Here is a 26,252-nt window from a genome sequence, read left to right on the forward strand (position 1 = left end):
TTGGGACAAGGCCAATTTTGATGATATTAGACAGGAACTTTCAAAAGTTGATTGGGGGAGTCATTTGGCAGGCAAAGGGACATCTGGTAAGTGGGAAGCTTTCAAGAGTGTGTTAACCAGGGTTCGGGGTAAGCACATTCCTTTTAGAGTGAAGGGCTAGGCTGGTAGAAGAAGGGAACCCTGGATGACTTGGGATATTGACGCCCTGGTCAAAAAGAAGAAGGAGGCATATGACATGCATAGGCAACTGGGATCAAGTGGATCCCTTGAAGAGTATAAAGGGTTTCGGAGTAGATTTAAGAGAGAAATCAGGAGGGCAAAAAGGGGACTCGAGATTGCTTTGGCAGATAAGGCAAAGGAGAATCCAAAGAGCTACTACAAATACATAAAGGGCAAAAGTGTAACAAGGGAGAGAATAGGACCTCTTAAAGTGTATCTATGTATGGATCCACAAGAGATAGGTAAGACCCTAAATGAATATTTCTCATTAGTATTTACTGTTGAGAAAGGTATGGATGTTGAGAAAGGTATGGCTGGACTTGCAGATAGCGATGAACATTGTCGGACAATACAGCAGGATATAGATAGGCTGGAAAATTGGGCGGAGAAATGGCAGATGGAATTTAATCCAGATAAATGCGAAGTGATGCATTTTGGAAGAACTAATATAGGGGGGAGTTATACAATAAATGGCAGAGCCATCAAGAGTATAGAAACACAGAGGGACCTAGGTGTGCAAGTCCACAAATCCTTGAAGGTGGCAGCACAGGTGGAGAAGGTGGTGAAGAAGGCATATGGTATGCTTGCCTTTATAGGATGGGGTATAGAGTATAAAAGCTGGAGTCTGATGTTGCAGCTGTATAGAATGCTGGTTAGGCCACATTTGGAGTACTGCATCCAGTTCTGGTCGCCACACTACCAGAAGGACGTGGAGGCTTTAGAGAGAGTGCAGAGAAGGTTTACCAGGATGTTGCCTGGTATGGAGGGTCTTAGCTATGAGGAGAGATTGGGTAAACTGGACTTGTTCTCCCTGGAAAGACGGAGAATGAGGGGAGACCTAATCGAGGTGTACAAAATTATGAAGGGTATAGATAGGGTGAACAGTGGGAAGCTTTTTCCCAGGTCGGAGGTGACGATCATGAGGGGTCACGGGCTCAAGGTGAGAGGGGCGAGGTATAACTCAGATATCAGAGGGATGTTTTTTACACAGAGAGTGGTGGGGGCCTGGAATGCGCTGCCAAGTAGGGTGGTGGAGGCAGACACGCTGGCATCGTTTAAGACTTACCTGGATAGTCACATGAGCAGTCTGGGAATGGAGGGATACAAATGAATGGTCTAGTTGGACCAATGAGCAGCACAGGCTTGGAGGGTCGAAGGGCCTGTTTCCTGTGCTGTACTGTTCTTTGGTCTTTGGAACTTGGGGAAATAAATAGTGATGTCTTGAGGCGTGTACATACCACAGAGAAGGAGGTGCTGGAAGTCTTAAAGCGCATCAAGTTAGATAAATCCCCAAGACCTGATGAGGTGTATCCTAAGGCATTGTGGGACTCTAGGGAGGAAATTGTGGGTCCCCTAGCAGAGATATTTGAATCATCGACAGCCATAGGTGAGGTGCCTGAAAATTGGAGGGTGGCAAATGTTGGGTGGGATTCTCCGGCCGCGCTCACCCCAAAACTGGAGAATCCAGTTCGAGGTCAATCAACCTTTGTGGTCCACCTCCCACCCACTACGATTCCCGTGGTGGGCAGGACAGGAGAATTGCCCCCGTTGTGCCTTTGTTTAAGAAGGGCTGCAGGGAAAAGCCTGGGAACTACAGGCCGGTAAGCCTAACGTCTGTAGTGGGTAAGTTGTTAGAAGGTATTCTGAGAGACAGGATCTACAGGCATTTAGAGAGGCAAGGACTGATTAGGGACAGTCAGCATGGCTTTGTGAGTGGAAAATCACGTCTCATGAATTTGATTGAATTTTTTGAAGGGGTAACCAAGAAGGTAGATGAAGGCAGTGCAGTCGACCTTGTCTACATGGATGTTAGTAAGGCCTTTGACAAGGTACTGCATGGTAGGTTGTTGCATAAGGTTAAATTTCACGGGATCCAGGGTGAGGTAGCCAATTGGATACAAAATTGGCTTGATGACAAAAGACAGAGGGTTGTAGAGGGTTGTTTTCAAACTGGAGGCCTGTGACCAGTGGTGTGTCTCAGGGACCGGTGCTGGGTCCACTGTTATTTGTCATTTATATTAATGATTTGGATGAGAATTTAGGAGGCATGGTTAGCAAGTTTGCAGATGACACCAAGATTGGTGGCATAGTGAACATTGAAGAAGTTTATCTAGGATTGCAATGGGATCTTGGGCCAGTGGGCTGATAAATGGAAGATGGAGTTTAGAATAGAACAGAATAGGATAGAATCCCTGCAGTACAAAAGATGGCCATTCGGCCCGTCGAGCCTGCACTGACAATTCCACCCAGGTCCTATTGCTGTCTGGTCACCCTATACTAGAAAGGATATTATTAAACTAGAAAGAGTGCAGAAAAGATTTATTAGGATGCTGCCGGGACTTGATGATTTGAGTTATAAGGAGAGGTTGGATAGACTGGGACTTTTTTCCCTGGAACGTGGGAGGCTTAGGGGTGATCTTATGGAGGTCTATAAAATAATGAGGGGCACAGATGAGGTAGATAGTGAACATCTTTTCCCAAAGGTAGAGGAGTCTAAAACTAGAGTGCATAGGTTGAAGGTGAGCGGGGAGAGATACAAAAGGCTCCAGAGGGGCAATTTTTTCACACAGAGGGTGGCGAGTGTCTGGAACAAGCTCCCAGAATTAGTAGTAGAGGCGAGTACAATATTGTCTTTTAAAAAGCATTTAGACAGTTACATGGGTAAGATTGGTATAGAGGGATATGGGCCAAACATGGACAATTAGGACTAGCTTAATGGTAAAAACTGGGCGGCATGGACAAGTTGGGCCGAAGGTCCTGTTTCCCTTCTGTAAACCTCTACGCCTTATTGCCAGCATGGCTGTATTTTATTGCTCATCCATAAATGCCCTGAGAAGATGGGGATGAGTCTTCTTGAATGACTGCAGTCTTTATGGGTAATAATTCTCCCACAACTGTGTTAGGGAAGGAATGACAGGATATTGTCCCAGTGATGAATGAAAGAATGGCAATTCCAGATCGTGTGAGACTTTGAGTGGAACTTCTGGCGTCTTCACAACATTGCCCCTGTCCTTGTCATTCAAATGTGTGACATTGCAAGGTTAGCATATTTCTGCATGAATACGGGATCTCTGCTATAATTGGACCCGGGACAAAAACCTCCCTGGCTGCTCAAGTGGAATATTCTGCACAGCATCCGCAGCTGTTGGAAAGGAAACAGCTTGCGATGTTGTACGTTGCAGTTTTGGAAGTGATGGACTTCTGGTGATTTAAGGACAAAGATTTTGCATTGGTACTGCTCCTTCAGAAAATGCTGGATTGAAGCGCTTCTTGTACCAAATGTATCAAAGGAAGGTTGTCCTGTTTTGGGCAACATGTAATGAATCATAGAGTCATAGTCATAGGCTGGAATTTTATTGTTCCGCCCGCGATCGGAATCGGAGCGGGCGAGGGGGGGATCATGGAAAGGTCTGTTGACTGTGGGCGGGATTTTAGGGTTTCGGGATGAGCGAGGCCATAAAATCCCACCCAGAGAGTCATGCAGCACAGAAAGAGGCCTTTCGGCCCATTGTGTCTGCACCAAATACAGGCAGCTATTTATTCTAATTCCATTTTCTAGCACTTGGTCTGTAGCATTGTATGCTACGATGTTTCAAGTGCTCATCTAAATACTTCTTCAATATTGTGAGAGTTTCTGCCTCTACCACCCTTTCAGGCAATGAGTTCCAGATTCCCACAACCTTTGGGGTGAAAACGTTTTTCCTCAAACCCCCTCTAAATCTTTTGCCATTACCTTAAATTAACACTCCCTAGTTATCGACCCCTCTACTCAGGGGAAAGGTTTCTTTCTGTCTACCCTATCTATATCCTTCATGAATTAGTACACCTCAATCTGGTTCCCCTCAGCCTTCTCTGCTTTAAGGAGAACAACCCCAGCCTCTCTTCATAACTGAAGCGCTCCAGCCCAGGCAACATCCTGGTGAAACTCCTCTGCACCCTTTCTAGTGCAATCACATCCTTCCTATAGTGTGGCGACCGGAGCTGCACACAGTATTCTTCTGTGGTCGAACTAGTGTTTATACAGCTCCTTCATAACCTCTCTACTCTTGTATTCTAATAAAGGCAAGTATCCTATTTGTCCTTTTAACCACCTTATCTACATATTCTGCTGCCTTCAGGGACCTATGGACATGCACTCTAAGATCTCTCTGGTTCTCTGCACTTCCTAGCATCCGACCATTCCTTGCATATCCCCTTGCCTTGTTAGTCCTTTCAAAATGCTTCACTCTTTATGACTACACAGAGTGACTACACAGCTGCCTATATGGGGTGGAAGGGGATGACTGAAGGAGGAAGTGCAGTGTCCACGCCAACTATACACAAAAACAAAGAGGAAGACGCTTGTACAGCTCTGGAACATTGTCAACATGAAGAAACTTAGTACTTGATCAAAGACAATGGGCATTTTAATCTTGCCATCGTGTTTCCTGTGAACATCAGGTCATTTCATTGAGGTTACATGCAAATCACCCAGAAAGCTTTACACCTCTTTCACTTATATGTTTAGGCGTCAGATTTCTGTGGGGAAATCTTTCCAGTGGCACTGAAATATGAAAATATTGATGCAAATATATCTAGAAAGTTGTATCGTCACACACCATGGTCGCAATTCTCCCATCGCGACCCGTAACCTTTCTGGCAGGTTGGGGTGGGAGATGCGCGTCGCCGGCCTTGTACCGGGATTTGCGCATGTGCCAGGAACGCATGCGCATCTCCCAGAGGTGGCGAACAGTCACCGGTCAGACCCCGCTGGAAACCAGCGGGAAGGCAGGTAAGTAATTTTAATCAGTTTTAAATGTATTTTTAATATGTTTATCGGTTCATTATTGGGAACTTTCAGATCCAGATTGAATCTCCCACCCCTTCAGGAGTACTTCATTCGGTGGGGTTCATACTAGCTCCTCACATTCAGGGGACTAGCCGGAGACCCCGATGGAATGAAGGGGGCAAGCGGAGCTCCCAGGGGGTTGGACGGTGGGGGTGATGTCTCTGGGCATGTGTATCCTGGCAGTGCCAGCCTGTGCCCCCGGCACCGCCTAAGGGGCAAAGTGCCCATGCCCAAGGGTACCTTGGTACTGCCCACTGGGCATTGGGCAGTGCCAAGGGGATGGGGCCTATTGATTTGATTTGATTGATTATTGTCAGATGTATTAACATACAGTGAAAAGTATTGTTTCTTGCGCGCTATACAGACAAAACATACCGTTCAGAGAGAAGGAAACAAGAAAGTGCAGAATGTACTATTACAGTCATAGCTAGGGTGGAGAGAAAGATCAACTTAATGCAGTGGTTCCTAAAGGGTGCGGCGCGCCACACTGGTGCGGTGAGAGAGGATGGCAAGTGTGGCGGGAAGATTCAAGGACAATCAAAGAAACATTTAAACGTGGTTTAAACAAGCATTGTTTTATACTTTGTGGATGTCCCATGATCATATTATAAAGTAGTTGTGTTCTATGTTATGAATCAAGCACTGCTAGGAGTTGTTTTTTTTTGTTTTTGAATGTATTTCTTATCAATAAAAAATTCGGTGTGGCGCGAGCAAATTTTTATTCCGAAAGTGCGACCCGGTGAAAAAAGTTTGGGAACCACTGACTTAATGTAAGTCCATTCAAAAGTCTGACAACAGCAGGGAAGAAGCTGTTCTTGAGTCGGTTGGTATGTGACCTCAGACTTTTGTATCTTTTTCCCGAAGGAAGAAGGTAGAAGAGAGAATGCCCGGGGTGCATGGGATCCTTATTTATGCTGGCTGCTTTGCCGAGGCAGCGGGAAGTGTAGACAGAGTCAATAGAAGGGAGGCTGGTTTGTGTGATGAATTGGGCTACATTCACGACCTTTTGTAGATCCTTGCGGTCTTGAGCAGAGCAGGAGCCATACCAAGCTGGGCAGGGCCTAAGGGTGATTGGTGGGGATGGGGGGGTCCCGCTGCCACTCTGCGTTGGGATCAGTCTGGGATGGAGGGAGGGCAGTGATTGGGGTGGGCTGGGGAGTGTGGTCTGCCGGTGGGAGGGGGGGGTGGCCTGCCTCTGGGGGAGGTCAGACCCTGGGGAGGGGTCAGTTGGGAGGTCTGCTGGGGTGAGGGGGTTGGGGGCTTTGCCACTGCTGGGGGGGGGTGGGGGGGCTGTGCATTGGGGGCGCTCAGGGCGAGGGGGGTCAAGACTAGCCCAGGAATTGCTGTGGGGGCCGCGATCGGGCCATGTGGGGGGCTGGAGGGGCAGCATGCGGGGGTCCCAGGCTGGCCAGGAATCGAAATGGCCAGCAAACGGGGAGTCTGACAGATCGGGACCACTGCACATGCGCAGAGCTCCAGAACTGTCAAACCCCGGCGTGAATAGCCCCGCCCCTCCCGGGTTTTTAATGAGATTCACGACTGGGACCTCTGCAGTGCCCAAAGTGCGGAGATTCAGGTGAGAAGCTGAACTGACAAACAGTTGGGATTTAGAACAGTTTTCCCGCCAATTCAGCACTTTTGGGAGAATCGCCTCCCCCCCTTGTTTCACATCACCCAGCCATTCTAATCATTTCTTTCCCTCATTTACTGATCTAGTTTCCCCTTAAATGTATCAATGCTTCAACTGCTTTCACACTCAAAGCACTCTGAGTAAAGAAATCCTTCCTCTATTCCTTACTGGATTTACTAACATGTATGGCCCTGGTTTTAAACTTGCGACAAGTGGAAATATTTTCTCGACATCTCCCCTACTGGATTCCTTCAGCTCACCTCTCGGCTCTGTCTGTTCCAGAGAAAAAGAGTCTCATCCTGTCCGGTCTTCTCTGATAGCCAGTTCTATTATCATCCTTGTAAATCCTTTGCTCTTTCTCCAATGCCTGCAAAGATCAATTGGCTGCTCGTGACAGAAAAGAACCCACACCCTGCAATACTCAGTATCACTGACTCACTCTGCCTAACACAGGCACCATCACAGAGAAATCCACTGTGGAGGATTTAGCTGGTCAATGGCACCAGGATTTAGGGGAATAGGAGCTTGATATCTGGAGGGCCAGCTCAAAAACTCAGCTGCCAAATGCCGGGATTAATATCCCTTGGGGCTTGCATGTAGAGGAAAGCTGCTGTCAAAGCAGTAAATTATTTTGCAGTCATTTGAGATTCTGAGAAGCACCCTAGAGGTCTGGCAGTGATTATGGAGTTAATTTCCTTCATATGTTGGTGAGTTCAGGCACAAGTCAACAAATGGGACTATGATATATAGCAAAAACAAAGAAGGGGGCAGGACTGGGTACTTAGTATTCCTACAAGGTACAAAGAAAGATATGGAAGGAATAGAGGGAGTGGGTGGATGGTGGAGGCATACATCAAAGAAAATAATATCATACTGGAAAGGAGTGATGTATTCAAAGGTCAAGGACAGTTTACGTGGTTAGACTTAAAGAGCAACAGAGCAGATAGAGCACCACTGGTCGTGTACTATGGGTCACCAAATAGTGGGAAAGCGATAGAGGAGTAAGTTTTCAGGCAAATTACATAACGATGATAAAAAGAGACATCAATTATCTTCATCTAGATTGAAAGAAGGAAAGACACGCATTTAATAAGCACCGTTTACAACCACTGGATGCCCCAAAGTGCTTTACAATTAATTATTTTTTGAAGTATAGTCACTGTTGTAATTCAAAGTTAAAGTTTATTTATTAATCACAAGTAGGCTTACATTCACACTGCAATGAAGTTACTGTGAAAATCCCCTAGTCGCCACAGTCGGGCGAGGGAGAATTTAGCATGACCAATTCCCTACCCCGCACATCTTTGGACTGTGGGAAGAAACCAGAGCACTCGGAGGAAACCCACACAGACACAGGGAGAATGTGCCAACTCCACACATACAGTGACCCGAGCCGGGAATTCAAACCGGTCCCTGGCACTGTGAGGCAGCAGTGCTAACCACTGTGCCACTTTTCACACAGCAGACTCTCACAACAACTATTTTATAATAACAAGATAATATCACCTTTTTGTGATGTTGATTGAGAGATAAATATTGACAACGACATCAAGGATAATTTCCTTGTTCTTCTGTGAAATTGTGTCTTAGGACCTATTACTTCAACCTGAGACCAGATCTCATTTTAATGGCTCATCGGAATGTCTCATCTGACAATGCAGTACCTCCCTGTAATGTCCTAACTATGTTAGGGGTTGTGGGGTTTAAGCAAAAAGAAAAAGACGTGGTTTGCACACGTAAATTCAAGATAATGGGTGGAATTCTCGCAAAAGAATTCTAAGTGCAAAATTCACGTAAAAACTGGAGTAAATCCTGCTGCTTTTTTCAGCGGGATTTTCAAAATGAATCTCCCACACTCTGTGCACTGCAGAGAGCACTAGTGTGAATCACGCTGAAATTCCAGGGGTGGGGCCTATTCCCGCTGGAGAGGCTGGCAGAAGAGCGCTGAGGGGGCCATTGCGCATGTGCTGATCTGTCAATGCCAGGTTAGTCCACACTGCTGGCCTCCATATCACTAGGCAGCTCGATCGCTGGCCAGCCTCACGACCCCGCATCATTTTAGCCGTGCAAAACGCCCACTCCCCGATTGCTGGCCTCCCGGACACGTCTGGGTGCACGTCGACCTCCCCATCCCCACTCAATGGTCCCCACCCCATTCCCTCCCCCCCAGTCAAGCCAACCCCCACACCACCCCCCCCCCCCCCCCCCCTCCACCTCCACCCTGATGGCCAACCCTAATCGCTGCCCACCCTCCCTCTGTCACCGATCCCGAGTGCAGTGGCAGCAGGATCCCCTACAGATCATCCCCAGAGGCCCCGCCACCCCTGCCCCACCCCCTTGGCAGTGCCAATGGGCAGTGCTAAGATGCCCCCAGGCATTGTCACTTTGCCCCTTGGGCAGTGTTGGGGACCAGTTTAGCACTGCCAGGCTGGCAATGTCCAGGGGGCACCCCCCCCTTATCCTTGACCTCCTGGGGGGGCCTCCATGGCCTCTCTTCACTCCAGCAGGTTCAGGCCGCCAGCGTCCCATTTGTGGGGAGCTCTTGTAAACCTCACTGGAGTGAAACACTCCTGGCGGTGGGGGAGAGGCTAGTGGGCCCGGAGATTTCAGTCCCAAGACTAATAAGATGTAAATGCTGATTTAAATAATTTATTCAGCTCCGTACCGATTTCTGGCATGGAGCTGACGATGCCGGAAATCCGGCGGCCGGAGAGGCGGGGAGGCCGTGGCGCCCAGCGGGATGCCCGCTACACGGCCTCTGCTTATGTCTCCTGGCCCACTGCGCTGCTAGAGCAGCACAACGGGCTGGGAGAATCACCCCCAACAACAGGTTTATTGTAGGAGCTGCTGCATGTACAGAGTAGAACATGAAACTAAAGCAGGAGCCTGGGAAACACCCCAATGATATCACCATCAAATCATGTGACTTGCTCTGAAAGCAATAATGCAACCACTTAAATATATAACACAATATTGTGCTGGGGTGTAAGTTTAGATTGTTGTGTCCAAGTCCCAGAGGGGAACTTACAACCACATCTTTCTGAATTCTAGGTGAGAATACGCCTACTGAACCATGATTGACACATAGGATAGGAACAGTGTAATAAGAGGTGGAGATCCTGTATTGTGTACAAGAGAATTTTCTTGATCAGTGTTTCCAACCCAATGGGGTAGGAAGCAGCACTGGGTCGAGTTACAGTGAATGAAGTTGGGCAAGTGGAAAATGTTTCAAAGGGGGAGCATTTGGGGAATTATTTGGCTTAAATAGTTAACATTTAAATACAAAATTGGCCAAGGGCCAGAATGCAGAGTGTAGTGGTAATGGATTGTTTTTCAAACAAAAGGGAGATTTACAGTCTTGGCCCCAGGGATAGATATTAAGATCACTGCTCTTTTTGATTATACATTAATAACCAAGACTTGAGTATCCAGGACATTATTTCAAAGTTCACTGATGTAACAAACTCTGAAATGTAGTGAACAATGGGGAAAGATACAATCAAAAATAAAAATACTTAACCGGGGGAGGGCTAACTTCAATGAGATGGAAAGGATCTAGTTCAGGTGGATTAGAATCAAAAACTGAGAGACGAAACGATAATTGGGCAATGGGGACCCTCAAAGAGGAGATGGTTTGGGTCCAGAGTGGTATTAGGGGAAAGGAAGGACACCCAAAACTAGAACTCACAGACTGATATCCAAGTTAAAATGAGACCCTGAAAGGAGGCGTTTGACAATTACAGGACTCAAAATACAGTTGAGAACTAAGCTGCAGAGAAAGTACAGAGGAAACCTAAAAAATAGAACAAGAAGAGCAAAAAGAGAACAAAAATAGATTAGCAGCTAACATAAAAGGTCTTTTATAAACATGTAAATAGTGAAAGGGTCGTCAAAGGGAGGGTGGGCCTTATTAGGGACCAAAAAGAAGATATTGTTGTGGAGACAGAAGGTAGGATTTAGGTACTAAATCAATACTTTATATCTGTCATCACGAGAAAAATGGATGCTCTCTATATAGCAATAAAGGAAAAGGCAGTAGCAATATTGGAAAGGTTAACAATAGATAAAGATGAGGTACTTAGGATATAGTAAGTCCTGAAAGTAAGAAAGTCACTCAGTTCAATGGGATACATCCGATGTTAATGAGTAAAAAAGTAAGGCTGGGAATTATGGAGGATCTGACCATAATTTTCCAATCCTCCTAAGCATGGGCATGGTGCCAGAGGACTGGAAGATTGCAAATGTTACACCCCTATAAAAAAAAGAGAGACAGATAAACCCAGTAACTGCAGGTCAGTTAGCTGAACATCTCTGCTGGGGAAATTTTTAGAGACAATAGTCCGAGACAAAATTAATTGGCACAAGGCAAAGTATGGGCGAATAAGTGGCAGTCAGCAAATTGTTTTTGACTAACTGGCTTGAGTTCTTTGGTGTAACGATGGAGATAGTTGATGAGGATAGAGCAGTTAATATGTGGTATGAACTTTCAAAAGGCATTTGAGAAAGTACCACATAATACATTGTTAACAATTTTAAAGCCCCAGAGATTCATGGGACAGTGGCAGCATGGATACAAAATTGGCTAAGGGCCAGAATGCAGAGTGTAGTGGTAAGGGATTGTTTTTCAAACAAAAGGGAGATTTCGAGTGATGTCCCCAGGGATAGATATTAAGATCACTGCTCTTTTTGATATACATTAATAACCTAGACTTGAGTATCCAGGACATTATTTCAAAGTTCACTGACGTAACAAACTCTGAAATGCATAAACAATGAGGATAATAGTAACAGACTACAGGACGACATAGAGACATGGCAGATGAAATCTAAGGCAGAAAAGTGTGAAGTGATACATATTGGTAGGAATATAAGGAGAAGTAATATTAATTAAATGGTACAATTTTAAAGAAGTTGTAAAGACATAGAGACTTGGGGATACATCTACACAAATTTTGAAGGTGCAAGTAAAGGTGGCTATTAAAAAGCAAGTTGGATATTTGATTTTATGAATAAGAAGGGTAGCAGGGATAACCCAGGAAATTATAGGCCGGTGAGCTTGACGTCCGTGGTAGGGAAGTTGTTGGAGAGGATTCTTAGAGACAGGATGTATGTGCATTTAGAACGGAACAATCTCATTAGTGACAGACAGCATGGTTTTGTAAGAGGGAGGTCGTGCCTTACAAATTTGGTGGAGTTTTTTGAGGAAGTGACAAAAACGGTTGATGAAGGAAGGGCCGTGGATGTCGTCTATATGGATTTCAGCAAGGCATTTGACAAAGTCCCACATGGCAGGTTGGTTAAGAAGGTTAAGGCTCATGGGATACAAGGAGAAGTGGCTAGATGGGTGGAGAACTGGCTTGGCCATAGGAGACAGAGGGTAGTGGTCGAAGGGTCTTTTTCCGGCTGGAGGTCTGTGACCAGTGGTGTTCCGCAGGGCTCTGTACTGGGACCTCTGCTATTTGTGATATATATAAATGATTTGGAAGAAGGTGTAACTGGTGTAATCAGCAAGTTTGCGGATGACACAAAGATGGCTGGAATTGCAGATAGCGAAGAGCATTGTCGGGCAATACAGCAGGATATAGATAGGCTGGAAAATTGGGCGGAGAGGTGGCAGATGGAATTTAATCCGGATAAATGCGAAGTGATGCATTTTGGAAGAAATAATGTAGGGAGGAGTTATACAATAAATGGCAGAGTCATCAGGAGTATAGAAACACAGAGGGACCTAGGTGTGCAAGTCCACAAATCCTTGAAGGTGGCAACACAGGTGGAGAAGGTGGTGAAGAAGGCATATGGTATGCTTGCCTTTATAGGACGGGGTATAGAGTATAAAAGCTGGAGTCTGATGATGCAGCTGTATAGAACGCTGGTTAGGCCGCATTTGGAGTACTGCGTCCAGTTCTGGTCGCCGCACTACCAGAAGGACGTGGAAGCATTGGAGAGAGTGCAGAGAAGGTTTACCAGGATGTTGCCTGGTATGGAGGGTCTTAGCTATGAGGAGAGATTGGGTAGACTGGGGTTGTTCTCCTTGGAAAGACGGAGAATGAGGGGAGATCTAATAGAGGTATACAAGATTATGAAGGGTATAGATAGGGTGAACAGTGGGAAGCTTTTTCCCAGGTCGGAGGTGACGATCACGAGGGGTCACGGGCTCAAGCTGAGAGGGGCGAAGTATAACTCAGACATCAGAGGGACGTTTTTTACACAGAGGGTGGTGGGGGCCTGGAATGCGCTGCCAAGTAGGGTGGTGGAGGCAGGCACGCTGACATCGTTTAAGACTTACCTGGATAGTCACATGAGCAGCCTGGGAATGGAGGGATACAAACGATTGGTCTAGTTGGACCAAGGAGCGGCACAGGCTTGGAGGGCCGAAGGGCCTGTTTCCTGTGCTGTACTGTTCTTTGTCTTTGTTCTAAGACCATGGAAACATAGAAATGTTATGGCAGAGGACATTCAATCCATCATGTATGCACTGCTAATAAGGAGGGAAAAAAGAAACTAGCTGCTCATTTTAATTCCACTTTTCAGTATCTGGTCCATAGTCTTGCAGGTTACAGCACTTCAGATGCAGATCCAGGTATGTTTTAAATGAGTTCAGTATTTCAGCCTCAGCCACTATTCTGGCAGTGAAATCCAGATGTGCAGCACTCTCTGGGTGAAAAGGATTTTTCTTATGTCCCCTCTAATCCTTCTACAAATCATCTTAAATCTCTGCCCCCTGGTAATTGACTCCTCAGCTAGGGAAAACAGGTCTTTCTTGTCTTTCCTATTTAGGCCTTCATAATTTTGTACACTTCAATTAGCTCACCCTTTAGTCTCTTCTGATCTAAGATAAACAACACTAGTCTATCCATTCTTTCCTCAAAGCTGCAATTTTCAAGCCCTGGCAGCATTCTTATAAATCTCCTCTTTACTCTCTCCAGAGCAAATATGTCCTGTAATGTGGTGACCAGAACTGTACACAAAATTCCAGCTGTGGCCTAACCAGCATGTTATATAGTTCCAGCAATACATCCCTGCTTCTGCATTCAATATCTCACCTAACAAAGGAAAGTATTCCATATTTTTTTTACCACCTTGTCCACCAGTCCTGCCACCTTCAGGGAGCTGTGAACTTGCACTCCAAGGTCTCTCACTTCCTCTACCCCTCTCAATATTCTCCCATTTATTGAGTATTTCCTTGTTGTGTTTGCCTTCCCCAAATGCATTACCATACATTTTCCAGATTGAATTCCATTTGCCACCTTTCCGCCTACTCAACCAAACTATTGATATCATTCCAGAGGCAACACCTAACCTCTTCATTATAAACTACATGGCTAATTTTGGTGTCATTTGCAAATTTCCAAACATGCTACCCAGATTTAAGTCTAAATCATTAATACATACAACAAACAGTAAGAACCCTAAAATTAGCCTTGTGGAAGGCATCTGAAAACCACTTTCCATTCGCAAAAACATTTATCAAGCATTACCCTTTGTTTCCTGTTTTGGATCCAATCTGCCACCTTCCTCTGTGTCCCACGGGACTTCACTTTCCTGACCAGCCTGCCATGCGAAACCTTGCCAAATGCCTTATTAAAATCCATGTAGATAACATTTACTACACTATCCCCATCAATCCTCCTTGTTACTTCCTGAAAAAAATTAAGTTAGTAAGACATGATCTTCCCCTAACAAGACCATACTAATTATATCTGATCAGTCCATGCCTTTTTCTAAGTGATGGTTTTTCCTGTCTGTCAGAATTGATTCCAGTAATTTTCCCACTAGTGAAGTCAGACTGACTGGCCTATAGTTTTCTGGCCTATCCCTCATATGCTTTTAAAATAACGGTACAATATTAGGGCGGCACGGTAGCACAGTGGTTAGCACTGCTGCTTCACAGCTCCAGGGTCCCGGGTTCGATTCCCGGCTCGGGTCACTGTCTGTGTGGAGTTTGCACATTCTCCTCGTGTCTGCGTGGGTTTCCTCCGGGTGCTCCGGTTTCCTCCCACAGTCCAAAGATGTGCGGGTTAGGTTGATTGGCCAGGTTAAAAATTGCCCCTTAGAGTCCTGGGATTTGGAGGGATTGGCGGGTGGATGTGTGGGGGTGGGGCCTGGGTGGGATTGTGGTCGGTGCGGACTCGATGGGCCGAATGGCCTCCTTCTGCACTGTAGGGTTTCTATGATTTCTATGATTTGCAAACTTCCAATCCTCCGGTACCTCACCTGTATCAAGTGAGGATTAGAAAATGATCCTCAGAGCATCCGCTGAGCTTCCTTTAACAGCCTTGGATACAATCCATCTGGCCCTGGTCATTTATCCACCTTTAAGAATATCTGTCCCTTCAGTACTTCCTCTCTCACTATGCTTATTGTATCTAATATTTCACACTTGTCCTCATTAACTAAGATGTCTATACCATTCCTCACCTCAGTGAGGACAGAGACATAGTACTCAGTGAGAACCCTGTCCACATCTTCTGCATCAACGCATAAGTTACCATGTACATCTCTGATAGGCCTTACACTTTACTTAGTTATTCTCTAACTCCAATTTGGCATGTCAGCTACGACTCTCACCAACTTTTACAGATGCACCATAGAAAGCATTCTTTCTGGTTGTATCACAGCTTGGTATGGCTCCTGCTCTGCCCAAGATCGCAAGGAACTAAAAAAGGTTGTGAATGTAGCCCAGTCCATCACGCAAACCAGCCTGCCATCCATTGACTCTGTTTATACTTCCCGCTGCCTTGGAAAAGCAGCCAGCATAATTAAGGACCCCATGCACCCCGGACATTCTCTCTTCGACCTTCTTCCTCAGCTCATTTATATGTTCCCTCAGCTCATTTATATGTTCCCTCAGCTTATTTACTTTATTAACTAAGCTACTTGCATTTATATATATATATCGTTTAGCATTGTCAAATCCCTTAGCCTGAGCTGTGAACACCTCTTTCAGCATGCCATCCATGTAGATCTCGGCCTCTGGATGCGCCACAGTGACTCCAGCCGCCGCTCAAGCTCCGAAACCCAGAGTTCAACTTTCTGCAGCTGATGACACTCCCTGTACATGTGGTCATCAGCGGTGGGAAACCATATTCAGGGACAAAATAGCATTTCATTTGGAAAGACATGGGTTAATCAAGGATCACCGATGTTTAAAGCAAAGCGTGCCTGACTAACTTGATTGAATTCTTTGATGAGGTAACAGTGAAAGCTGAAGAAAATAGTGTGGTAGATGTTGTACATTTGACAAAGTGGCACACAGGAGGTTCATTAAGAAAATTGACAAAAAACAAAGGGTGTTGATGAACAGATATTTTTTGGCTGGTTTGCAGTGGTATTCCCAGTAGTTATTTTTGGATCCATTGCTTTACAATTGTTACAAATGATCTAGACTTGAGTGTAGAGAGCAGCATTATGAAGTTTGTACATGGTCTGAAACTTGGGCAAAAAGAAGATAGTGATGAAAATAGTACTTGTCTTTGGGATGCTATGGAGAGGATGGTGAAATCAATAGATAGAGTTTAATATCATAAATATCATTCACACCAGAATGATAGGGAGTGGGATAGCTTGATCTTGGTTTCGGCCAAAGCTCGGCACAACATCGAGGGCCGAAGGGCCTGTACTGTGCTGTACTGTTTTATGTTCTATGTTCTATGTTCTTCCTTCAGGAAAAAGATACAAAAGTCTGATGTCATGTACCAACCAACTCAAGAACAGCTTCTTCCCTGCTGCTGCCAGTCTTTTGAATGGACTTGTCTTGCATTAAGTTGATCTTTCTCTACACCCACGCTATGACTGTAACACTACATTCTGCACTCTCTTGTTTCGTTCTCTATGAACGGTATGTTTTGTCTGTATAGCACGCAAGAAACAACACTTTTCACTGTATGTTAATACATGTGACAATAATAAATCAAATCAAATCAAATCAAATGTACTGGTAAAACATCTTTGGGTTTTCTTTGATTTTACCTCTCAATATTTTCTGGTCTCCTTGCTTTGCTTTCCTAATTTTATTTTTTACTTCACTTTGTACTTCTAGACTCCTCCAGGCTTTCTAACATATTAATTATTTTATGACAGTCATAAGCTTTCTTTGTCTGGTTTATCTTACACTGCTTCTAGATACAGTAAGAAGTCTCACAACACCATTTAAAGTCCAACAGGTTTATTTGGTAGCACCTGTTGGACTTTAACCTGGTGTTAACCATAGAACCATAGAAAATTACAGCTCAGAAACAGGCCTTTTGGTCCTTTTTGTCTGTGCCGAACCATTTTTTGCCTAGTCCCACTGACCTGCACTTGGACCATATCCCTCTACACCCCTCTCATCCCATGAACCCGTCCAAGTTTTTCTTAAATGTTAAAAAATGTTACCACTTTATCTGGCAGCTCATTCCACACTCCCACCACTCTCTGCGTGAAGAAGCCCCCCCTAATATTCCCTTTAAACTTTTCTCCTTTCACCCTTAACCCATGCCCTCTGTTTTTTTTCTCCCCTAGCCTCAGCGGAAAAAGCCTGCTTGCATTCACTCTATCTATACCATTCAAAATCTTATACACCTCTATCAAATCTCCCCTCAATCTTCTACGCTCCAGGGAATAAAGTCACAGAATCATAGAAACCCTACAGTGCAGAAGGAGGCCATTCAGCCCATCGAGTCTGCACCGACCACAATCCCACCCAGGCCCTACCCCCACATATTTTACCCACTAATCCCTCCAACCTACGCATCCCAGGACTGCAAGGGGCAACTTTTTTAACCTGGCCAATCAACCTAACCCACACATCTTTGGACTGTGGGAGGAAACCGGAGCACCCGGAGGATACCCACGCAGACACGAGGAGAATGTGCAAACTCCACACAGACAGTGACCCGAGCCGGGAATCGAACCCGGGACCCTGGAGCTGTGAAGCAGCAGTGCTAACCACTGTGCTACCGTGCCGCCCTAACCACTGTGCTACCGTGCCGCCCTAAAGTCCCAACCTATTCAATCTCTCTCTGTAACTCAGCTTCTCAAGTCCCGGCAACATCCTTGTGAACCTTCTCTGCACTCTTTCAACCTTATTTACATCCTTTCTGTAACTAGGTGACCAAAACTGTACACAATACTCCAAATTCGGCATCACCAATGCCTTATATAACCTTACTATAACACTCCAACTTTTATACTCGATACTCCAATTTATAAAGGCCAATGTACCAAAGGCACTCTTTACGACCCTCTCCACCTGTGACGTCACTTTTAGGGAATTCTGTACCTGTATTCCCAGATCCCTCTGTTCAACTGCACTCTTCAGAGTCCTACCATTTACCCTGTACGTTCTACTTTGGTTTGTCCTTCCATTGTGCAATATCTCACACTTGTCTGTGTTAAATTCCATTTGCCATTTTTCAGCCCATTTTTCTAGTTGGTCCAAATCCCTCTGCAAGCTTTGAAAACCTTCCTCACTGTCCACTACACCTTTGTATCATCAGCAAACTTGCTGATCCAATTTACCACATTATCATCCAGATCATTGATATAGATGACAAACAACAATGGACCCAATACCGATCCCTGCAGCACACCACTAGTCACAGGCCTCCACTCAGAGAAGCAATCCTCCACAACCACTCTCTGGCTTCTTCCATTGATGTGGAGATGCCGGCGTTGGACTGGGGTAAACACAGTAAGAAGTTTAACAACACCAGGTTAAAGTCCAACAGGTTTATTTGGTAGCAAAAGCCACACAAGCTTTCGAAGCTCTAAGCCCCTTCTTCAGGTGAGTGGGAATTCTGTTCACAAACAGAGCTTATAAAGACACAGACTCAATTTACATGAATAATGGTTGGAATGCGAATACTTACAACTAATCAAGTCTTTAAGAAACAAAACAATGGGAGTGGAGAGAGCATCAAGACAGGCTAAAAAGATGTGTATTGTCTCCAGACAAGACAGCCAGTGAAACTCTGCAGGTCCACGCAACTGTGGGAGTTACAAATAGTGTGACATGAACCCAATATCCCGGTTGAGGCCGTCCTCGTGTGTGCGGAACTTGGCTATCAGTTTCTGCTCAGCGACTCTGCGCTGTTGTGTGTCGCGAAGGCCGCCTTGGAGAACGCTTACCCGAATATCAGAGGCCGAATGCCCGTGACCGCTGAAGTGCTCCCCAACAGGAAGAGAACAGTCTTGCCTGGTGATTGTCGAGCGGTGTTCATTCATCCGTTGTCGCAGCGTCTGCATAGTTTCCCCAATGTACCATGCCTCGGGACATCTTGATGTCTTGATGCTCTCTCCACTCCCATTGTTTTGTTTCTTAAAGACTTGATTAGTTGTAAGTATTCGCATTCCAACCATTATTCATGTAAATTGAGTCTGTGTCTTTATAAGCTCTGTTTGTGAACAGAATTCCCACTCACCTGAAGAAGGGGCTTAGAGCTTCGAAAGCTTATGTGGCTTTTGCTATCAAATAAACCTGTTGGACTTTAACCTGGTGTTGTTAAACTTCTTACTGTGTTCTTCCATTGAGCCAGTGTCTAATCCAATTTACTACCTCCCCATGTATACCTAGCGACTGAACCTTCCTAACTAACCTCCCATGAGGGACCTTGTCAAAGGCCTTGCTGAAATCCAGGTAGACAACATCCACCGCCTTCCCTTCATCCACTTTCCTGGTAACCTCCTCAAAAAACTCTAATAGATTGGTCAAACATGACCTACCACACACAAAGCCATGTTGACTCTCCCTAATAAGTCCCTGTCTATCCAAATATTTGTAGATCCTATCCCTTATCACACCTTCCAATAACTTGCCCACCACCGACGTCAAACCTACTGGCCTATAATTTCCCGGATTTCTTTTGGAACCTTTTTTAAACAACGGAACAACATGAGCCACCCTCCAATCATCCGGCACCTCCCCCGTGAATACTGACATTTTAAATATGTCTGCCAGGGCCCCTGAAAGTTCAACACTAGCTTCCCTCAAGGTCTGTGGGAATACCCTGTCCGGTCCTGGGGATTTATCCACTCTGATTTGCCTCAAGACAGCGAGCACCTCCTCCCCTTTAATCTGTAAAGGTTCCATGACCTCCCTACCTGTTTGCCCTATTTCCGTAGACTCCATGCCCGTTTCCTCAGTAAATACGGATGCAAAAAAACCATTTAGTATCTCCCCCATCTCTTTTGATTCCATACACAGTCTACGACTCTGGTCTTCAAGAGGACCAATTTTATCCCTCACTATCCTTTTGCTCCTAACATACCTATAGAAGCTCTTTGGATTTTCCTTCACTCTGTCTGCCAAAGCAACCTCATGTCTTCTTTTAGCCCTCCTGATTTCCCTCTTAAGTAGCTTCTTGCACTTTTTATACTCCTCGAGCATCTGATGTGTTCCTTGCTGCCTGTACATTTCATACAACTCTCTCTTCCTCTTAATCAGTGTTACAATCTCCCTTGAGAACCAAGGTTCCTTATTCCTATTTACTTTGCCTTTAATCCTGACAGCAACATACAAACTCTGCACTCTCAAAATTTCTCCTTTGAAGGCCTCCCACTTTCCATTTACATCCTTACCAGAGAACAGCCTGTGCCAATCCACACTTCCCAGATCCCTTCTCATTTCATCAAATTTGGCCTTTTTCCAGTTCAGAACTTCAACCCGAGGACCAGATCTATCCTTATCCATGATCAGGTTGAAACTAATGGCATTATGATCACTGGATCCAAAGTGTTCCCTCACACTCACATCCATCACCTGCCCTAACTCATTTCCCAATAGGAGATCCAATATCGCATCCTCTCTAGTTGGCACCTCTATATACTGATGTAGAAAATTCTCCTGAACACATTTTACAAACTCTACCCCGTCTAAACCTTTAACAGTATGCAAGTCCCAATCTATATGTGGAAAATTAAAATCCCCTACTATCACAACTTTGTGTTTCTTGCAGTTGTCAGCTATCTCGCCGTTGATTTGCTCCTCCAATTCTCGCTGACTATTGGGTGGTCTATAATACAACCCCATTAATGTGGTCATACCTTTCCTGTTTCTCAGCTCCACCCATAGGGCCTCTGTAGACAAGCTCCCTAATCTATCCTGCCTGAGTACCGCTGTAACATTTTCCCTGACCAACAATGCCACCCCCCCACCTTTTATCCCTCTGCCTCTATCCCGCCTGAAACATTGGAACCCTGGAACATTGAGCTGCCAGCCCTGCCCCTCCTGTAGCCAAGTTTCACTAATGGCTACACTAATGGTGTTGTGAGACTCCTTACTGTGCTTACCCCAGTCCAATGCCGGTATCTCCACATCATGCTTCTAGATAACCAGGAGAGCTCTAGGTTTGGCAATATCACCAATTTTCTTTCTGAAAACACGTCTACACTGTGCTTGCTTGTATAATCTCACTTTTGAATGCCTCCTACTAATTTGACACTGTTCTCCCTTCTAGTAACAGAAACCACTCCGCTTTGGCTCGTTCACCTCTCACCTTTGTAAAATGTGTCTTCCTTCAATTTAGAATTTTTACTCCTATTCTCATGTTGTCCTTTTCCATCAAGTCGCTAAATCTTACCTGTAGTTGCTATCTCCAAAATGGTCCCCCACTGCTACTTAATCCACTTTCCCAGCTTCATTTCCTAAACCATCTCCAGAATTGTGCCCCTCTCACATACTAAATCTTTACAAAACACTGGTTAAGTCTCAATATAAAGTTTATTTGTGTCCAAATCGTGTCACTGTGAAAATCCCCTAGTTGCCACACTCTGGTGCCTGTTTGGGTACAGTGAGGGAGAATTTAGCATGACCAATGCACCTAGCCAGCAGGTCTTTCAGACTGTGGGAGGAAACTGGAGCACCTGGGGGAAACCCACGCAGACATGGGGAGAACGTGCAGACTCCACACAGAGTGACCCAAGCCCGGAATTGAACCCGGGTCCCTGGCACTATAAGGCAGCAGTACTAACCACTGTGCCACCCACAGTGAAGATTTGTTAGAGGTGTCTGAAAACAGAGTAATCTGAAGGCAAACTGTTTCCAGTGGCAGAAGGGCCGGTAGCCTGGCAAAAGAATCCGAGGCAACATGACACGCTGAGTTATTGTGATCTGGAACGGTCTGAAACAGATTCAATGGTACCTTTAGAAATTGGATACGTACTTGAAGGGAAACATTTATAGGAGAAAAAAAATCAAGGAATTAGAATTAAAGTCCATCAAGGAGGAGGCATAGGCAAGATGGGTTAAATGGTCTCCTTGTGCGAGACCATTCTGGGTGCGTGTTCACTTAAAGAAGCCGCGGTCACAATGGAGAATAACTCTACCCCGTCTGCAGCAGAGACAGAATGAAACATAACTCAATCTCAACATGTTTCCTGCAGAAAAAAAAGAAATCGACAGTCCCGACCTGTGGCAGACTCATTGCTATTCTGAGCTGGATTTACCGACTACAGATTCCGAATCCGTGGCACCAGCTCAGTGAGTGCGAGAGGATCCAGCCAAATGTGCATGGCCACGGCTCGCTGGGGCTGAGTGAAGCTTCGGGCAGCAGCGGGGCAAAGCGAGCTGGTGCCAGGGAGCTGGCACTGAGCACATTCCGGGGGAATGGGAAGCAGGTCCCTCACTAACCGTGTGATCCATAACGGAGCCAACATGAAATGCAGCCACCCCTCTCCACTTGAATCAAGGCTGGCGGAGTTCACACCCGGGGGGAGGGGGAATGTACACGTTTCCACACGCACTCTGCCACTGGGCTCCTTACAAGGGAAAGGCAGTAAATTCTCCCCCTCCCACGAGTTGATATAAGGCACCCCCTCCCCCCCCCCGCAAGTTTATAGTTAACTGTACGGTTCACTTTCTAAATGTTAAAAATACAAAAACTAAACTCTGACTGAAGAGGATTTGATTTGGTAAAATAAGGATCCTGGAGGTATCCACGGACAGGAGACGCCCACTATCTCTGGCTCGGAGGTTGTAACCTTTTTCCTCACTTTAAGCCTGCGTGCCACAGTGCAGAAGGAGTGAGCCTGTCCCTGGGCAGGGAGCGCAGTGAAGGTGCTGCATGTGTTACACAGAGGCCACATACTTACTCCCTCAGGCAGCAACTAACTGCTGCAGACAGGCACAGAGCGGCGACTTGGAGAATAAAAAGAAGCCTTATTTTAAAAAAAAGGAATTGCAACTTCGCCAGCCCTGCTTGAGTTCATAATTACAGAACAAGGACTCGTTTCTGCCTGAGAGGTGAGTGAAGTACAACGAACAATCGACAACTTTTTAAAACATAAATATTGAAATCGCATTCATTCCTTCTGCGTGTGTGATAAATCTGCCTTTTGCTCTGATTGAAAGCGGGGAGTTGCGGAATCTCAGTTTGATGGAGGGAGTTGGGCTCCAGTTTAACAAGATTTATCCAGCAGTACAAAGACTGGCATCTCCTTTCAGAGCAGCCGAGACCCTGTCTGCCTCCCGTTAAAGAAGCCTTTTAAGATGCAGATTCATTTGTTGACTCAATTCCAAAGCGGGCTTTAACCTGTCAAAATACGGGATTGGGAATATTTGTGATTTTGGAAATGTGAATCCAGTTGGCATTTCCAAACGGTTAGGCGTTTCCTGTCATTTGAAACTGGAATGAGATGCGGGGTTGTGGGGGGGGCGGGGGGGGGGAGTTGGAATGATTTAAATGGGTGAAACTGAATTCATCTTCAGTGATTATATTTGAATGTACTTGGTGTCATAAAGTAGTGCAAACTTCAGTTACGATCGGAGTAAATCGTTACTACAACGCGGCATTTTAACACTTGGAGCGGTTTGATCATTCTCTCGGGTACGGTAACTAAGATGTTTGGAGACAATGTTCTCAATGCTGGCTTTGGGCTGGAACGAAGAGTTGTGCCAATAGTCACTCTACACTCAGCGGGACAAATAACTGTTCCATTTCATGCAATACACCCTGGAACGTGGACACTGTTCTTAAACCTTTAAAACAACACGAGTCTTAGAAATGATTATCACTACATTTAGAAACCTTGTATTTTGATGATTTAATTTTTATTTGGAAGGGAAAAGGGGGAATTGACCGAGAGAATCTGACAGTTTGAGAGAATGGAGAGCTGAACTTTGGTGTTGGAATTCAACTTCACACAGCTGGGCCCTGTCGGAGGGTGTTTATTCTGTAATGTTGCTGGATTGATCTGCTGGTAAGAGTTTTAACAACTCCCAAGGAGCAGCGCTCCGAAAGCTAATGGTATTTGCTACCAAATAAACCTGTTGGACTTTAACCTGGTGTTGTTAAAACTCTTACTGTGTTCACCCCAGTCCAACGCGGGCATCTCCACATCTTGATCTGCTAGTAGCAGTGGTTCCCAAACTTTTTTCACTGGGCCGCACTTTTGGAATAAAAATTTGCTCACGCCACACCGAATTTTTTATTGATAAGAAATACATTCAAAAACAAAAAAAAAACAACTAGCAGTGCTTGATTCATAACATAGAACACAACTACTTTATAATATGATCATGGGACATCCAGAAAGTATAAAACAATCACTTTGGAAAAATATCTAATCCATGTTTAAATGTTTCTTTGATTGTCCTTGAATCTTCCCGCCACACTTGCCATCCTCTCTTGCCGCACCAGTGTGGTGCGCCGCACCCTTTGGGAGCCGCTGTGTTTGTTGAATCCGCCACCCTTTCAGAATGTAACATATAGTCAGCCTCTGATAGTTCAAGGTCAGTATTTGCACTTCAGAATTTGAATGATTCTGTAATTGGAACCAAAATACAACACAACTGAATGGAGATTCAAAGCGAAAGGAAAGAATTTGATTTAAGGAACTCTGAATTAATTTGTATCAACAAGTGGAGCCTCATAAAAATGGATTAATGTGTGACATACCTCAAGTGCTGACTGTGACATCAAGTAATTTGGAGATGAAAGTCACTTTACAGACACTGCAAACCAGGGCGGGGTGGTAGAACAGTGGTTAGCACTGCTGCCTCACAGCAGTGTTTACCCCAGTCCAACGCCGGCGTCTCCACATCATGGCCTCATAGCACCAGGGACCTATGTTTGATTCCAACCTTTGGTGATTGTGTGGAGTTTGCACATTCTCCCTGTGCCTGTGTGGGTTTCCTCTGGATGCTCCGGTTTCCTCCCCACACATCAAAGATGTGTGGATTAGGAGGATTGGCCATGTTAAATTACCCCTTTGCGTGCAAAAATGTGTTGGTTAGGTGGATTAGCCATGATAAATGTGCAAGGTTATGGGGATAAGGTGGGGATAGATCTGGGTAAGATGCTATTTTGCAGAGCTGATGGGCTGAATGGCCTCTTTTTGCACTGTAGAGATTCTATGGTTCCTGCTAAAATAAAAATCAAATCTGTAGCTTCTCTCCTGTTTCCTTAAGTCTGCGCCAGGCTTGCCAATTTTCATTCTAGTTGATTGCAATTCAGATTGGTTGAGAAAGGGACTAATGGGGAAGGAAATCTGCCATCCTTCCCCATTCTGGCCTACACATGGCACCAGACCCACAGCAATGTGGTTGACTCTTAACTACCCAATGCAATGCCCAAGCTAGTCATTAGTTCAAAGGAAATTGGGATGAGCAACAATTGCTGGTGTCGCCAATGGCACCCACATCCAATGAAAAACTAAAGATAAGAAAGAGCCAGTAACAAAGGTATGGGTGTGGTGTCAGTCATGAATTTGTTACTGTTTCACAGTGAAACACAACTAACTTGAAGTGACGATATCCCTGGTGGCTCAGTTCATCTCTCTCTGATTCACAGAGATTGGAGAGTCCCAGAAATAACTACTAGACTTTGGTAAATTAGCCGATTGTAAGTGGAACTTTGGTAGAGTGATGCAATTAGTTACTTTAAATGAACTGAGGAAAACCAGACTGAGCTCCTGGCCCTGATCTCCATTGAGTGAGCCTATATTTACATGGCACCTTCAATGTAATAAAACATCTCAAGGTACTTCACAGGAGTGAAGTACAATTTGAAATTGAGCCACATAAGGGGATAGATGGTCAAAACCTTTGCTAAAGATGTAGGTTTTAAGGAGAGTCCTAAAGAAGAGAGAGAGGGAGACAGGTAGGCAGAGAGATTTAAAGAGGGAATTCCAGAAGTTAAGACCCTGGCAGTTGAGGGTTACGGCCACCGATGGTGCAGCGATTTAAATCAAGGATGTGCAAGAGGCTAGAATTGGAGGAGCGCTGAGATCTTAGAAGATTGTAGGGCTGGAGGAAATTACAGTGATAGGAGGGGGTGAGACAAGGAGGGATTTAAAAACAAGGCTGAGAATTTTAAAATTGAGGTTTTGTCGAACTGGGAGCCAGCAAACACAAGGGTATAGTGTGAACAGGATTTGGTGTGCATTAAAATACGAGGATGAAGAGTTTTGGATGAGCTCAAATTTACAGGATGGGAAATGGGCCAGGAGAGCACTGGAATAGCTGGTTTAGAGGTAGGAAGGCATATTCTTTATCAAGTAAGCCCCTACCTCCCCCATTCCTCTAACCTTCCCCAACCTCCCACAGCCCTGCAACACCCCCAACCTCCCCCATTCCTCCAACACCCCTGACCTCCCCAT

At 45.2% G+C, this 26,252-nt stretch overlaps 1 protein-coding gene across 4 annotated transcripts in view; it reads left to right on the forward strand.

The window, feature by feature from the left end:
* Positions 1–26,252, forward strand: part of tmem231 (transmembrane protein 231) — a 150,906-nt gene that overhangs the window by 102,470 nt on the left and 22,184 nt on the right. The window contains exon 1 of one of the 4 annotated variants that reach the window (XM_078210675.1): positions 22,137–22,896. The exons of 2 other annotated variants lie outside the window; for them this stretch is intronic. The gene's annotated coding sequence lies outside the window, so the exon portion shown is untranslated. Of the gene's footprint in view, positions 1–22,136; positions 22,897–26,252 lie in introns of those variants that run through there. One more of the 4 variants, XM_078210674.1, reaches the window with a different exon arrangement.

Source organism: Mustelus asterias, chromosome 4 (genome assembly GCF_964213995.1).
Source record: "Mustelus asterias chromosome 4, sMusAst1.hap1.1, whole genome shotgun sequence".
Taxonomy (NCBI): Eukaryota; Metazoa; Chordata; class Chondrichthyes; order Carcharhiniformes; family Triakidae; genus Mustelus; species Mustelus asterias.